Source organism: Pteropus vampyrus, unplaced genomic scaffold (assembly GCF_000151845.1).
Source record: "Pteropus vampyrus isolate Shadow unplaced genomic scaffold, Pvam_2.0 Scaffold149, whole genome shotgun sequence".
Taxonomy (NCBI): Eukaryota; Metazoa; Chordata; class Mammalia; order Chiroptera; family Pteropodidae; genus Pteropus; species Pteropus vampyrus.
In genome coordinates this window covers 509,955-522,214 of record NW_011888930.1, presented here as the reverse complement: position 1 = coordinate 522,214, position 12,260 = coordinate 509,955, and the positions used below count along the sequence as shown (strand labels likewise).

The window sequence follows — 12,260 nt, the reverse complement described above, 5'->3', positions numbered from 1 at the left end:
TAACAGGAAAATATGAATTTTATATAAGATTAAAAGCTTTGAAAATCTTGATTTAAAACTAAAAATTGCTAGTGCAGAACCAATAAAATGTTTTTACATCATTTATGATGTTTAAGGATAAAAAGTAGAGGAGACAAGGCTACTTCTAAGATATCAGTTTCTCTAAAACAATAACATTTTATCTCAAATCACAATGTGAGCAGCAGTCAAATTCAAGGTTGTTAACTATGTTAATTTCATATGATTAAAATAAATTAGCTTCCCAGGCTTTCCTAAATCTATTCGTACTTTTAGTTTTCTTTTAAATAGAAATATAAATTAAGATTTAATAGTAGATGTAAATAACTGGCAAACATTATTGTAGATCTGCATGATTTCTATATATATATATTTCTAATTTGAGCAAATAAAATTAAAATGACCATATTTTTAATTTAAAATTTCTATTTACGTCATCACAACTTGATAAAACTACTTTCTTCATTTAACTTCAAACATTACTGAGAAAATGTAGCAAGAAAAGGGCTTACAAATAAGTAGTTCCCCTTTATAATACTCAGTTAATGATTAACTAATTCAATACCTAGATGAAAAGTGAAAAATTCACTCAGTAATGCAGATATCTCCTAATATACAGGTGCTAAGATTTGTATACATAAAATAACAGATTAAATAAATTCTTACTCTTCTCCTGATTTCAATATTGTAGGGAAAATAACAAACCTCATTAAATTTTACAAGTCAAAAAATGTTCTTATGCTTGCAAAAACCTTAAATATAAAACCAAAAAGGCAATTTTTTAAATGGTAAAACTTTTATATTAATGTCTAATTTCTATTATTAACAGCAACGAAGCTGATATAAAATAAAAATTTAACTAAAACTTAGGCAAATACCTCTCGACATCTTATATGTCAGATGCAGAATGAAAAAGACTTTATTACAATATGAAATTGTTTCATAAATTATAAAATAATCATATAATTATATATTTTATCAAATTTGAATGTTTCAAAAAATATCTAGCAGATTGTAAGTGGAGATCTATTGATGATCGGCTCACAGGAAAAAAATGAATTTACATGATCATATGCAAAGAAGTGGTATGTATTATCATATATGATTCATATAAATGATATGAGTCATTTCAACACTGCGTAAAATCAATCGTTTCAGTTTTGTTGAAATTGTTATGATGATATATCTGAGATCAGAGATGAAGGAGACAGACCAACCTTGATCTGACCTTTACATATAAATAAGTCATGAATAAAATGTGTACACCTTCTGGTTCCATCAAAACCAAGAAAATGCTGACTCCCCTGTAAGAATAAATTGCCTTCGAATGCTCCCTCATTTTTTCCAAGAGTTGTGGTTTCAGAAAAAAATCAATCTGATCCCAAAGAAAAACTACATTTTAGGGATTTGAAGATGGCCATAAAAGAGTGATACTACATGTCACAAGGTTTTTAGGGTTTTTTTTTTCAATCTCATGAGATGAAAATATAAGACACTATTATGCTCTATTTCTATTTTCTAAAACGAATTACTTTTCACTTTGCATTTTGCTGGATGACTTATGTTAAGAAAAATTTAAATAAAAGTTTTACAAAAGAAGTCCTGGATCCAGGAAAACAGAGAGTTTGCCAAGGAACAATAACATCATGGGGAGGGACGAGGAGGTGGCGGAGAAGGGAAGGCAGGTCCGTGCCAAGCAAAGCTGGGGGCTGTTCAATCAGCTCTATCAGGGCTCCATCAGTGTCTCCACTCCAGCCAAATCCAGAAAAAACAAGGAGTCAAAGATTCAGGTCAATAAGCTTATAGGCGATTTGCACAAACAGCTCCTCCAGCAAGGTAAAAAACAAAGTCATATTGGTTTTTCTTTTTTATTCCTTCCCTTTGAACTCCCTGGTCCAAACACACTCTGGAAATGTCAATGTTATATGCACGAATTTTAAAAGCTCAGCTTCTTAATCCTGTTAAGAAAAAAGGAACAAAGTTGCCTGTAAAGAAGCTCCTTCCTCACTGAACTCAAAGTGATTAGAGCAGAGCCATCTTTCACAGATTCTGATTCCAGCTGCCCAAGCAGCAGAGGAGGCAAAGACGTATCATTAAAGGAATAAGAGGAGGAAAGAACCCACATTGATGGAAAGGTGTGTATGAAAGATAGGTAAACATATCCTCTGAACTGAAAAAATAATAATAAAATGAAAAGAAGAAAATAGGAAATAGCATGAATGTTTGACACTGGATCAAATGAAGAAAAAGTAGTTACTACTCCTACAACTAAATCTGCAAAAAAGCCATGTTTTTCTTCTTATTATTCTCAGTGTTAAGGATCTAGATAATAATTTTCTTGCTTTACCTTAACATGGGAAGGGGGCAGGACACATGCCAATAATCTAGACTAAGTTTTGTTACAGTCCAACAAGAAATATAGCTTTTGCTCAGTTATTTCTTAATTTTTAAACAAAGCTAAAATATTGACTGAAAGGAAGGAAGGGGATGGGGGAGAGGGACATTTCATTATATCTGGCAACCTATTGGCAGAATAGTTAAGCACAATGATGAAACCGATTCTGATCCTCATGCCTCCTACTCTTTCTCTTTTGGATTCAAAGATGTGAAAGGATACAGAAAACACATCACCAACTCTGGTATTGTGGAAGGGAGCAAAGTGACTCATATCATTCTCAAACACCCCCAACTGCTCCTCCGGAAGCCACATTAATGAGCTACAGATGGAGTCTCATCAAGCCCTTGGCTAAAGGGATGATTCTGATTGGGGTTATCTGTATCTCCTGACAGCTTCCCCAGTTTGCTGGCGTCCATGTCCTGCTTTAACCTTTAGTTTCTGCAGCTTTTGTTTTTTCTAGGTATATACAGCCTGTGACATGACCATGCCTCTTCCCCCAGTTATACCTCAACTCTCCTCTGTGGCTCTCCCAAATCTTCCACAGTGGTGGGAATCCAACAGATTCCTAGTGCAAAAAGTTCCACAGGTATGAGGACACCTGTCCTGCTCCCCAGCTCTCTGCTGTCCTCTTCTGGCTTCCTGCAACACTAGCCTCATAGGTACAGCTGGCTTGACTCAACACTGGAGTACCTTTCCTCAGGTCTCTGCTCAAAGTTCACCTGCCCCATCACTTTTTATAAAATAGCCTGCGTTCGTGCATACGCATATACATACACACATGAACAAAACACTGTTTTCTTTTTCTTCATTGGGCTCAACCTCACCCATCATATTACACAATGTGAGTTTAATCATTTATTCTCTCTCCCTCCTCCTGAGAGTGGAGATTGACTTTTCTAGAAGAGGGTCTAGCATATAGCAAGTATTTAATATACGGGTTGAGTTGTACTGAATTTGAGCTATTGAACAGAACTGGAAGCTTCTGCCAACCTAATTAAATATCTGTTTATGTTTGCTTTGGGTTTGGTATTAATTACTTCTGGGGATAGAGCTAAATCCAAGTCTGAGTAACTCAGGTTTTATTCTATTTTCTTTAATATGCTTTACATTTTCTATTTTAAAGCTTAAAGAGAAATATAACCTTTATGTTCTGCATACTATCTATGTCAAATCTTTTGAATATGCTAAGAAAATCCACTGTCGCACTGTTTATTTTATGGATTTCCATTAGGCCCTCTTTTTTCAACCCTAACATTTCCAGATTGAAGGGCTCTAATATTAGTTTATCTTTCTAGATTAAGCCCTGCACCCAGTGATTTTTCTGGCATCCTTCATACCTAGAAATTAGAAGTAAAAAATTGGCTTTTCTTCCAAAATCAACTTTGATGGTATCATTTTCCCTTTCAGCCTTTGTTTAGAGATGTCATCAGAGAATAGTTTGTAAGGACCCTTGGTAACTCTCCTAGATAATCATTATTGATAATCCGAAGTTCACTGACATGCAGTTTCCTTAGAGGGTTTTTTGTTGTTGTTGTTGTTTTGTTTTTTTGTTTCGCTTTGTTTTGTTTTTAATAGCATTACATTCTACCAGCCTACAGTGATATTGACCTGACACTTTTCTTCCTGTTCACATCTCCTGTGGCATTCTTCTGCAAAGTATCCCAAGAAATGTTTATTCACTTTAGTCATTAATAAACGTGAATATTTCAGTGAGGAAACTCTCTTCTAAACAATTAATAGTAGACCAGTTTTAGAACTATTCCATGTTAACTCCACCATGAAGCTTACTGTCTCTGAGTTAATCTAAGAATAGCTAATAAATGAAAGAGTTCCCACCTGCCAGCAGTGACATGACTAAAAGCTCCTCATGTTTTCTAGACCATCTATATTTTAATTTATATTAGTTTGCTTAGTTCTAAACATGTGTGGATGTACTTCTATGTTTACTATATAAACCAGAAGGAAGGCAGAAAAAAAAATCACTGAAGCAAATAATCCAGTACCACAGGAAATGTGTAGCACTTATGGACCCAGCCTTGATGTCTTCGTCATCTGTAAATTCAAGGAAATAATTCTTGCTTGTTTCCTTCCTCTCAGAGATACTGTGAGGCAAGATGCCAAAAGATCTAAACTCACTGAACAAAAGAGGATGGTGCAAATTAAAAGTATTATTTTATATTCTGATAAGATTCTTAAAATCTAAGGGTATCAAAGCAAGTTTGAAATGGTATTTTTAAATAAATGTTGTTCATTTCATTCATTTCAAAGATGAAAAGTAGAAACATAAAATATGCAATGAACCCAAAGTAGAGGTGACACAGGAAACTTCAATAGAATTGTCAGGTTCAAATTTTAGGCTTGTGACTAAGGGTTTATTAAAGGTGATCTTTTCCACATTTAATTGTGAATCTTTACACTTTAGAGTCATATGATTAAGAATTCTACACATTTAAAGGTGACAATGTTCTGATCAACATTTTTGGATATTTCTGTGGAATATTACATTATGAGAGTGATGTGGGTCATACTTAATCACATCTTTTATGATGAGCAGCAACTTTACTAATATTAATAAATACTTTGAGACTTGTAAAAAATAGTCTACCCTTTTACAACAAGAAAATAGATAACATCCATGTGAAACTGAGGGAAATACTCCAATAAGTAGAGTCATTCTAAACATGAACATATCCTGTATAACGTAGAAGCTCGATTTCAAAAGGAAGTAGGAAATTTAACCTATAATAAGTTATGTCTCAACAGGAGTACTTTATTTTCTTTTAAATAGGAAAGTTACAATAACATATGATTGCTTTCATACAAAACAGCTGCTACAATATAAATGAAGATATATTGCAACTATATGTGTATCATCCATACTCTTTCTAGACAATGAGTTAAAATACTTTGTTTGGAAAACTTAAGATATTTTAGCCATGTTTTTGTGATCTGAGTTTTTAAACTACTATCATTTCTTTAATACGAAAAAAAAAATTGATGTTCAAAAATGATATCCCTAGAACCCATAAAGCAACTAAGTCACTGCTAAATTTTGATTATGGTTAGATTTTTAAATGAAGAAACTCCAAATAAACCAATTCATTTTCCTACACACACACACACACACACACACACACACACACACACACACACACAGAGACAAGTTTTAAGCTGTCATAAATGATTTTGAATATGTGCAAAAAGTTTCATCAATGATGCCAAGTTAAAAATATTTTTCTTAAAAACAGTTCTTACATGCTTTTTAAATCATATTGGCATCATTAACCATTTAAATCCTTATATTCTTTTAACGCCTAATCTATCTTCTTCCCTGCAACTGGCAAGAAAACATAATTATATGTCACTGAGACTAATGTGTGAATATCTACAGAAAGATTAGTTTCTAATTTTCCAGAGAGAAAATTTTGTCTTCCTATTGTAGCTAATCAACTTAAGTGAAAAATGGATGGAATCCCTTGTATGACCCCAAAGGGATGCAATATGCATCAGAGAATTATCTCTTTTTTTCACACCAGTGCCTACTAACTTCAGTGGGCAGACCAGGGGATGCCCACTGAAGTTAGTAGGAACTGGTGTGAAAATAATGAAATTATTTTCCTATTTCATAAGGCAACAGCAGCTTGAAATAGTAATAGCAGTACTTATCCTAAAAAATAGTATGTGAAAATAATTCTTATTCTCACCTATCATCACTTTCTAGTTACAAACTAAACATTAGAAAATTATTTTATAATATAAAATGTCTCGATTATATATTATATATTACTTAATATATTGTCTATATTATATATTAAATATTTATATATATTTGATATATTTTTCAAATTTTCAACTGTTCATCAGTTAATAATAATATCCACTAAACAATGTTATTAATAATTATAATTCAAAAACAATTTTTAGTACCTTAAAGATTGTCATTTTTAATGTGTTGAGACCATAATTACGTAATCGTGTAAACAACTGCCATAAGTTTATTTTCTTCCAAGAAACTACTAACTTAAAGCTTGGAATTCTATATTCCTTCATTAAACGTAGGCCTCAACCAATGATCATCTCCAAATGCAAAATATATCTAATAACACCTACCATTAATATGTCCCTGGATTAATCAAATTGACAAGAAATGTCTGAATCCATACACAAACTCTTTTAAGGACAAGAGCAAGAAGAATAAAATGGGGCTTTCTCACCCCTGATCCTTGACTTTATTCCAAACCCACAATATAAGGTAGGTGCTCCTCAATGCACTAAAGGAGCACACTTCCTGATAAAGAATGAAAATGGGATGGTTTCGAACAGATTTAAAAACTCTCCATCTCCAGCCAGCTCTTGTATGTATTGGTGTGGCTATATATCATAAAGAAATAGTTTTAACATCCAGAACAACTAAGGAAAATATTTATTTGGCCTGAAATCTGACTCAATACTAACAAAGAAGGTCTATTTTGTCTGCACCAATCTCATTTTCAACCAGTCTCAGATGTGGAGACAAGGACCAGGTTATGAAGTCATCTTGAGGTCTTCAGGAGTTAAAGGTCAAAGAGGTTTTCTGAACTTACATGTGTCCAGGTGTGATGCTATCATCCCATCGCCATAGTTTTAGTGCATTGGGTTCTACTGACAACAGGGATGGAAACTGGCTGACTTCTTTGGTTTCTAATACCAGCAACAGGAGAAAGTCATCTTGGAATTTTAATAATATGTATCATATGTACATTTGAGTACTGAGACCTGTGTGTTATTAGCAGTTTCTTTTGTGTGTGAAACTACATCAACATCCTTGATTTTAGACTGTCCAGTCTGGTCAACAAATTGACATAAACTCATAAAAAAATCACTACAATTTCTCTGTCTGCCTAAAAAATACACAGATCTGAATAAAAATGGTGCAAACACAGAGATTCAGAGACAGACACACCCTCTCAGTCACCTTCTCTGGGAAAATGTCATGGCAAACGGAGCTGTTCTAAAACAAGGAAGTGATCCAAACACTTGTGAAACCATACCTGGGTGCAGGAGGCAAGAGAAGACTCCCTCATTTGTAGAGACAAAACAATCAAATGAAAATTAAAAATAAAAAAGAACCATGAGAAACCTTAAACTCACTTTCGAAAAAAAAGCAAGCGAATGAGTGTGTGCATGCTCAGTGAGGACCTAATTGCTGGCAGGGGCCACTGGCTCCAAGTCAAGGCTGGGAATAAGATGAGACATACTGTCTCAAGTTCTTTCGTTCTAATGTTCATTTGTCAAAAGAGTACTTAAAATGGAGGAAGAGTGTGTATTTTCTTATTTGACAATATCTAAAAAAGCACCACCCTCTGTGTTGAATGTCAAACACCTAAGGCATTCAGTCCTCAAAAGGAGTGAGCCAGAACCCTGGGCAGGGACCCTGCCCCATTCACTCACTGCTTATACTCCATGCCTCGTTCAGTGCCTTACGAACAACTGACATTCAATAAATATTTGTTGAAAAAATAAATAACTTATAAACATTAAATATTATAGTTAATCAATCAAGACAAAATGTTCATAACTGGTCCATCGACATGAAAATGTTTCACAGTTAATTGGCCAATCAACAGGAAGCTATTTGTTTAAATATACAATAGGACTTATTAAATTGGAATTACTTCTTTTATCCTTAGAAATATTTTACGTTTAAAAATTCCTGAACATATTTTCAGGCTGTTGAACTATGTATTAGCAATTCGAGCACATTTCTTCCTTTATATCAGTGCGTTTTTTAAACATTACAAACTCATCTGAGTAAATGGACTCATTCACGTATTGCAACCAACCATTAATGATTACCTTTGTTACAAAAGTATTCCACTTCTTCACAGCTCAGATTTTCAGGCCCAAATTCTGTGGAAAAGCTTTCCTCCAACGAGAAGTCCCCCTTTGAAATGATGTCCGTTCCCTCCGATGGACACTCTTCTTCCTCTTCAATGGCATCTTCTAGTGGCCCTTGAAAAAGAATCAGGGACACTGTACCAAAAACATCCAAAGAAGATGGTACATCAAATCCTGAAAGAGCATCTTTTGGATTAAGGTCGTGAGGAAAACGTATTCTATGAAGAGACCAAATGGTACTGCCAGGGGTACTCGCGCAAGATAATGCCACATTCACATTGACAAGTAACACTGACCCACGTTGAGAAGCGGAAGGAAACCAGTGCCTGAAGTTACACAGAAAGCCACCTCCACCTCCAGGCCTGCCCCACTCCCCAACTCCAAGCCCAAAGCTGATTTTTTTTTTTTTTTATTCTCCCCAAAGAGCAAAACTGTGCACTTCATGTTCATTTGTTAGAATTAACTACCTGGTAAAGAGTACAAGTCTCTTTTACACCATTGTACAATTTTACCTAAGATTTCAATAAAGATTTAAAGTAATTCAATGCGTTTTAATTGAACTGAGATTTTAATAAAGTCTATACTTTTAAAAATCCATCCTAAAGAGTGGATTCCAAGAAAAGATTTCATTATATGTGTTTGAGGCTTGAAGAAAAATTACACATTTCTCCCCCTGATGAAAGCATAACCCTATTCATAATTAATTGAATTTTTCCTGAAACGAAAAGTAGTTTTCTAATGAAAAAATGTAATTTGTATTTATGTGATACTTTTTCAGTATAAAAATACAACTTCCTTAGAGTGAATGAGAGTGAGGTGCACTGCGTTAAATGGCCTATTTTACTGAAAGGGAAGGGGGAGGGCTGCAGTCATTCCGGCGGACCGGAAGAGGACGGCATGGGAATGCCACACGGCTGGCGGTCAACTTCTGACTGCCCTGAAGAATCAAAGTCTCTGACGCCTTTTACTAAGCAGAAGCCTGCATTTGCTCCTAAAGAAGCGATGTGGCATCTTATCCAAAGAATACAATTATGGTAATTTGCACTAATTGTCACCCATGTCAGCATTCTCATCAGACAGGCGACATACTTAAAAGGCTTAGGCGGTCTCTGTCTTTTACTTCTTAGCAATGTGCTCGGAAAATTTCAAGACCAAAGGACAAATCTTGTATATAATTTAAATAGTGCATATATTACAATTTTTATATATGTGTAAGCAAACAGAGATAGGTGCATACAGCAGTGTACATCTGATGTTTTCTCAAAAGAAAGTTTCCAAACGGCTGAATCCGTGACACTTTTTCACGGACAGAATTAGTTGCATGGATTTAATTAATGGACATCCAAGCAAAAAATTTCTTATGGACTTTCTTTGTCCTTTTTAAATTTATATTTTTCCTTTGTTTCTTCAAAATAACAAATATTAAGGAAGAAAGGATGTCCTAATTCTAGATACTCTAGTAAAGTGTTTTCTTGTACTCAAGGTGAAAGCTTTAAAAAAATGGACTTTTGTACAAACCACATTCAAAAGTTATGGATCTGATGTTAGTTTTTATTTCTTATTCATTCTTTCGAGCTTAAAACTATAGTCTTTTATCTTTTAAAACAAATGTCAAGTAGCAAGATAGGCAAGATATAAAAGTAAAAATGTAAAATATTATAATCATTAAACATTTATCTGATAATTCTAATTATTAATTCTGAGTCTAATGAGTAATAGAATATTTTCCATCTTTTTTTTTCAAAATAATTATAACAATTTTGGTTAAAAGAAGACATGTAAAGCTGTCTCATTTGTGTTTCATGTAGGATTTGCAAAGCACTTTCTTATGTAATCTTTAAAATAACCCAGCAAGGTAGGTATGGGAATTATTCTTATTTTTATTTTATAGATCTAACAAGCAAAGCTCACAAGGTTAATTAACCAGAATAAGTTACAAGCTAATAAGTAAAATGTTGAAGTAAAAACTCAAAAATTTTAAAGTACATCTTATTAATATGCCATACTATTATGCAAAGCATTCTTTGGTAGTTATGAACATATTCCTTCATAAATAAAACTATAAAATATAGATAACTCATAAACACAAAAATCTTCAGAAATGATTAATATTAACCATTTATTCATAGATGCTTAAAGATATAGTCCTTAAAAATTGAGAATTCTCTTGCTGTTCTTCGTAATCTGAGAATATATACTACAAAAATTAGACACCTCCCAAAAAATCAGAAAGATCATCTTGTAGACTTTACCAAAACTAAAATGATCAATTATTAATATTTAATTATTTATATTCTTCATATCCATACAAAGTCAATCTGTAAAGAAATGGCCCTAATATTAGTTATAACAGAAATGATAACATATACTTCTTTTGGAATATATACTCAAGTTTTGCTGACAAAAAAAGGTGTCTAACTGTAAAATAAATATTTTTAATAGTTCATATATTTTAGTGAATTCCTTTTTTATTTCTGGATGCTCTTCAATTATAAAAGTCTATATTATAAAGAGAAGGAATGCATATTATAAGAATAAAATTAATACTAATAAAAACGCTTTCTTTTTAAAAAATGAAATTCTGAGCATGTATACTACCATTCTTAGAAGGATTTTTTATTAAAGATAATATGAAACTGAACAATTATTTAAAATACTCAATGACTTAAATCGGCTCCCACAGTATATCAAATTCAAATTTAATAGTTTTATTAAAAAATGAAAAAAGCTCATGTGAAAATTTAAAAGGGAACAAAACCACAAAGCATTGATCTATGCTTAATAAGCCTCTAACCAAGCCATCCACATTATACATATCTAAAACTTTTATTTATCAAAAATTAGGATAAAATCTTAATTGATAATATAGTATTCTATATTCCCAGGGACTGTTTTATTCTGTGTTGCTTATCCATTTGCAAGTCCAAGCATATAATTTCAAAAGAAGCACTTATTTTCAAAAACAAACTACAAAAATCAAAATGAAAGGTGAAAAATTCTTTTGAGCTAACTGTTTAAAGTACACGAGATCTCAACGTCAATATTTAGAACAAACCACGGGATGGTTACTGAATGGCCAACTTGTATTTCTCCCAAAGCAAGCATCAGATTTATATGTGAAATTACTAATGTTCCTTTAGCCATCAAATCAGTCTCTAGAAAAAAAAAAGATTCTCTTAAAATGAATAGTATTTATGGTTTAAGATCAGGTCTCATTCTACTCTCTATACTGCATGTTTCTTTTATAGGAAAACCTTACAGATAATCCATGGCCATAAACTAACATTTTAAAAATGTAAGAGACACTTGAAGCACAAGTACAATTAATAGCACCAATGAAGGAGGGAATGAAGGAAACTTCTGTGTATGGATTAGTGGGCACAGAAGTCCACTTCAGAAAAATCACCACACATAATTTGACACAAATAATAATATCTACTCAGAAAAGGCTCACGACTGAGTTCCATGTGCCCTCATGGAGAAAATTACTTGTGATTGAGGACACTTGGCAGGCAAGTTAAGGAAATCTGAATTTCAGCTCTTCAACTGCCTCTGATTTACAGATATTCAAACACACTAGCCAGAATTAATGGTCTTAATGTTTATAAATATAAATATTTTCCTCATTTTAAAATGCTAAAACTTAGCTGTACAGCCGAAAGCTATGAATACGACAGTGATATATGCTGGGCCCATAAAGCTGTTAATCAGTTCTCAGAATGAGTATGCATCCTTTCATATTTTATACTGGATGAATAATAGATATTATTGGGACATTCTGGTGCGTGCAAAGGAATGTTTCCATTTTCAAAAAAGGAGACAACTGGGTTCCCTGGAACCATCTAAATTGACCATAGCTGCCTTCACCCTCCAGCGATAAAGCTGAAGCAAAAGGGTTATGCAGATTGACAACGCCGGACAACGCTGATGGTCGTCCAGGGTATGGGGTAGCTTTTCATTTAGCCAG

General features: G+C 33.3%; 1 protein-coding gene across 2 annotated transcripts in view; it reads right to left on the bottom strand.

Annotated features, from left to right (window-relative positions):
* The window catches only part of ZFPM2 (zinc finger protein, FOG family member 2), a 457,642-nt gene that overhangs the window by 357,115 nt on the left and 88,267 nt on the right, over nt 1-12,260 (bottom strand). For both annotated transcript variants that reach the window (XM_023536141.1, XM_023536142.1), the window contains exon 2: nt 8,252-8,407. The gene's annotated coding sequence lies outside the window, so the exon portion shown is untranslated. The remainder of the gene's footprint in view (nt 1-8,251; nt 8,408-12,260) is intronic.